Source organism: Euleptes europaea, chromosome 3 (assembly GCF_029931775.1).
Source record: "Euleptes europaea isolate rEulEur1 chromosome 3, rEulEur1.hap1, whole genome shotgun sequence".
In the NCBI taxonomy this organism is placed as follows: Eukaryota; Metazoa; Chordata; class Lepidosauria; order Squamata; family Sphaerodactylidae; genus Euleptes; species Euleptes europaea.
Window position 1 is genome coordinate 32506248 of NC_079314.1, and position 5043 is coordinate 32511290.

Below are 5043 nucleotides of genomic sequence, written 5' to 3' on the forward strand. Positions count from 1 at the left end.
CAAATGGCTGGGGGAAAAGAATAATGGAGGAGCATAAGAGGTGTGAATGAGTAAATGTATAAATTATGAATGGAAGTATATCCTGTGGGGCTTCAAAGGAAAGGGCCATCAGACGAAAAGGTGGGAGAAGGTACAGCAAGACGCGCTTCCCGCAAACCCCTCATAGATTCGTTATTCTGGAGCTCTTTACCAGAACCATCCGCTTTTGGGGTAGGAGAAGTTCACCATTCTCACCTTTGAGTTAGTCATATGGATGCTACTGCCAAAGGGCTGTGCAGGGGAGAAGCAGGTACCTGGGTCTCAGAGGCTGAGGGCCAGTGCGGGATACTGGTTAGAATGTCTGGGTAGGATGGAGGAGACGCAGGTCCAGATCTCCCCTCAGCCATGAAGCTCCTTAGGTAATCATCTCCCTTTTGCAGCCTAACCTACCTCACAAAGTTGTTGTAAGGACAAAATGGAGGAGGGGAGAACTATGTATGCTGCTTTGAGGTCCTTGGAGGAACTTGTGAGAGAGGAAAATGTAATAGGGAAAAATCATGCCACCCAAATTCATCTGGGTGCCGCAGTCCCAGAGCCACCCTAGGAAAGCCCTGGGTTTTTTTTGGAGGGGGGAGTTAAGCTGACCTGATGGAAGTCAGGGCAGCAGAAACTAATTTTGATTTTGGCCTGGACGGGGAAAGTCCCTCTGGAAAGTATGCAAGTCTCAATCCATCAAGGGCTTTAAAAACTGACTTCAGTGTGAGATGTGTGAGATTTTCTAACAGTTAGAGCGGTTCCTCAGTGGAACAGGCTTCCTCGGGAGGTGGTAAGCTCTCCTTCCCTGGAGGCTTTTAAGAATAGGTTAGATGGCCATCTGTCAGCAATGCTGATTCTATGACCTTAGGCAGAAGATGAGAGAGAGGGCATCTTGGCCATCTTCTGGGCATGGAGTAGGGGTCACTGGTGTGTGTGGGGGGGAGGTAATTGTGAATGTCCTGCATTGTGCAGGGGGTTGGACTAGATGACCCTGGTGGTCCCTTCCAACTCTATGATTCTACGTGAATGGCTTATAGTGACTGCTAGGCACGATGGTGGGCAAATGCACCGGCCCCTCGGTGAAAATCCAGGACATTGGCAAAGTAAAGAGGGACAGCTGCTTAAAAGTCAGATCCAAATTATGGACACCCCCAGCAACCAAAGGGCCTTGAAATACGCTGGTGCTCAGAGCTGTACCTGTGAGTACTGGGGAATGCCAAGGGGCATCTGGAGCAACCCTCAGAGTTCCTTCCTGGCCGTGTCCTCCAGCACTCAACTGCGCAAGATTGCTCATTATGATTCCAGAGAGGTGTTGCCGGATGAAATCACCCCCCCCCCGTCTGTCATCACAACATGCTCTTGGCTTCCAACAGGCAGTGTGTGGAGGGACCGCACCCTGTCCCACCCTTTCAGCTCCGGTTACTCAGCCGTCCACGTCCAGCCTTGTGGGGAAGGCCTGGGAGCTGGGAGCTGGGCTGGCCTCATTAGGCCATTGGCTTCCTAGGGGCGGCTGCCACCAAGTTGCCCTGTGGTCTTGGCCCAGTCACCACGCTGGCTCTCAGCATGCTGGGGAAGATAGCTGAAGCGTTTTCCACCGCATGAAGTTGCGGTCTGCTGTCTTGTGTTGTGGGAACTTTGTGAGCGTGCTGCTGGCAGTGGCTCCTGCTCGGGCTGGACGTTGTCAGGAGTTGCCAAAGGCTGAACGCCTCGGTACTTCCGATCCAGGTTTGCTGTTTGGCTCCTGGAATGGTTCGGTTTTTAGAGTTCTCTGTCTGCTCTCTGATTTGATTTCAGTTCCAGTTTTTGTCTGCTGGGGTTGAGAGACCTCTACGTTCAAAAGGGGAGGGCCGTGGCTCAGTGGTAGAGCATCTGCTTGGCAAGCAGAAGGTCCCAGGTTCAATCCCTGGCCTCTCCAGTTAAAGGGACCAGGCAAGTAGGTGATGGGAAAGACCTCCGCCTGAGACCCTGGAGAGCCGGTGCAGGTCTGAGTAGACAATACTGACTTTGATGGACCAAGTGTCTGATTCAGTATAAGGCAGCTTCATGTGTTTATGTGTTCAAAAAAGTTAATACAGTTATTAAATTACCTTTTTGTGGGTAGCGCTATGGAGCCAGTTAAAGCTGACACAGGTCAGGCATTAGCATATCTGAATCTGGAGCTAGCTCCAGCACCCTGGCAGCGTTGTGGAAGAAGCTTACATGCAACTCTTGCGTCACGCACAGCTGCCTGCAGTCCAAGAGCTGAATCCCAGAATCTTCTACACTATTGCAAGCGATCCTCCATGTTCCCCCCCCTCCCAGTGACCACTTGTGCTGTTGGGACAGCCCCTCTTTTCCAGCAGAGCTTCCCAACTATGGCTGCGGCTTCCTGCTGAGCGTTGCGTTGAACTTAGAGGATTTTGAACGGGCAAATCTTGACGGGGATCAGATCTATGTGCCACGTTAACTTTTACACGCTGTGTAAATATCGCAAAAAAGGTTTTTCCCCCCATTGTCGAAAGCAGTTGCATGATTTGATTGGGGGGAGGGGATCCATAAAGCACAGTTAACACGATTTAAAATGTTTTATCCAGACTGAGCCAAAATTGTACTTGGAAGGTTTTTTTTTTTTTTACTGGAATATTTGTAAAAGCTTTATGACATGAGGATGCCAGCATTGTGTAATGTCCTCCCATCGCGTGGTTTAAATGCTGAGAAGAAAGAAAAGCAGGCACTAAAAACTGTCAGTGTGCTAATTTTAGCCCATCCTAAGAAGTGTGCGTGATTTTGTTAGGTGCATTTTTTGGGATTGATAATTCGCTTTCTGTGAGCTGATATAAGTGTCAGATGGGTGGGACGCAAAGGCCAGAATAACATAAATAAATAAAATATTGGAGTTTGGTTAACTTCCCCCTACTCTTCACAAATAAATAGACCCTAGTGCTTAACACCTCTTTATTGTTTCCAGTTTGCAGGCAGAAGGCCACACAGTCAGTCCATGGTGGGGCGGGGGCAGGTGTCCTAGGTTTAAGTTCCTCTGGGTCACGCTTGCAGCTAGACTGAGAACTGCTAACCTGGGTGCCCTAGAAATCTAGTCATACCCTGCTCTTCAAATGTCCCAGGGACTGGGAGGGGAGGGGCTGTGGCTCAGTGGTAGAGTAACTGCTAGCCATTGCAGAAGGTCCTGGGTTCAATCCTCAGCATCTTCACATAAAAGGGGCCAGGAGATGTGGAAAGGCCTCTGCTTGAGATCCTGGAGAGCTGCTGCCAGTCAGAGTAGACAAGACTGAGCATGATGGACCAAGGGTCTGACTTGGTGTACGGCAGCTTCATGTGTGGGGCTGTGGCTCAGTGGTAGAGCATCTGCTTGGCTTGCAGAAGGTCCCAGGTTCAGTTCACAGCATCTCCAGTTAAAGGGACTAGGCAAGTAGGTGATGTGGAAGACCTCTGCCTGAGACCCCGGAGAGCCCCTGCCAGTCTGAGTAGACAATACTGACTCTGATGGACCAAGGGTCTGATTCAATGTAAGGCAGCTTCATGTGTTTTGGGGAGGGGCTGTGGCTCAGTGGTAGAGCATCTGCTTGGCATGCAGGTCCCAGGTTCAATCCCAGGCATCTTCAGTTAAAGGGACCAGGCAAGTAGGTGATGTGAAAGACCTCTGCCTGAGACCCTGGAGAGCTGCCAATCTGTGTAGACAATACTATGATTGACCAAGGGTCTGATTCAATATAAAGCAGCTTCATGTGTGCATGTGTGTTCAGATGCCTCTGTGCTACAAATTCAGACCCGCTTGTTAGTATTTCTGCCGTCATGCTTTCTGTCAGACGACGTGTCATGCTCAACTCCTACGTAGGAGGAGGAACTGAAGGCAGCCATTTTGTCTTCCCAGCAACCCTGTGCGTGACTGACCCAAATGAACTTCATGACAAAGGGGATTAAAACGCAGATCTCCAGAGTCTGGTCTGATGCCACCCTGGCTCTCTGCAGAGGGTGTGAATCTCAAAACACCTGGGAGGCAGGTTAGGCCGAGGGAGATGGTGAAGTCAACCCATGTGCTCCATGAGGCCTCCCCACACTTACTCTTCTTCTGGATTAATTAATACAGCACCCAAGGGTGCAGTCTTGAGTATGTTGCACCAAGCGGCAGCAGCCCTGTTGTTCCTCAATCGAAGCAATTACAAGAACGAACCTGTCCTGGAAAACTGAGCACAAACCAAAAAAACAGTACGATGGCTAAACCAGGTAGACATATAAAGACCCAAAGTAATATATACAACTTGTTGTAAATCTGTCAGAAGTATATGCTAAAGTAACAAAAAGGTAAAGGTCCCCTGTGCAAGCACCGGGTCATTCCTGACCCATGGGGTGACGTCACATCCCGACGTTTACGAGGCAGACTTTGTTTATGGGGTGGTTTGCCAGTGCCTTCCCCAGTCGTCTACACTTTACCCCCCGCAAGCTGGATACTCATTTTACCGACCTCGGAAGGATGGAAGGCTGAGTCAACCTTGAGCTGGCTACCTGAAACCAACTTCCGTTGGGATCGAACTCAGGTTGTGAGCAGAGCTTGGACTGCAGTACTGCAGCTTACCACTCTGCACCACGGGGCTTTTTAAAGTAACAAACAATAATGATAATCCTGCAACATGCATATTCAAGCATGATGAAACATGCTTGGCATACGTTCACTTCTTGTGTGAAAGAGAAGTGCACTTCTCCTTCATACAAGAAGTGAACGTATGCCAAGCATGTTTTCATCAAGGCATTTTTCCTATTATGGTCATAAATGACTTTTCCTCCTATTGTCTCATAGCTGTTTATAGCTGTATGTATATTTTTGATGAATAATGAATATGCATTTTGAATGATTATCATTGTCGTTTGTTACTTTAGCATATACTTCTGACAGATTTACAACAAGTTGTATATATTACTTTGGGGTATTTATATGTCTTCCTTGTTCTTCAATCGAGGCATGAAACAGGATTTCCAAAAGGGCATGTTCACACATGAAGCGCTTGGCTCGCTTCTGTCCTGTTCCTTGGCTTA

General features: G+C 48.7%; 1 non-coding gene across 1 annotated transcript; it reads left to right on the forward strand.

Annotated features, from left to right (window-relative positions):
• The first annotated feature begins 1854 nt into the window (after positions 1-1854).
• Positions 1855-1930, forward strand: TRNAA-GGC (transfer RNA alanine (anticodon GGC)). The gene has a single exon. It is a non-coding gene; the product is annotated as a tRNA-Ala (tRNA).
• The last annotated feature ends 3113 nt before the right edge of the window (positions 1931-5043 follow it).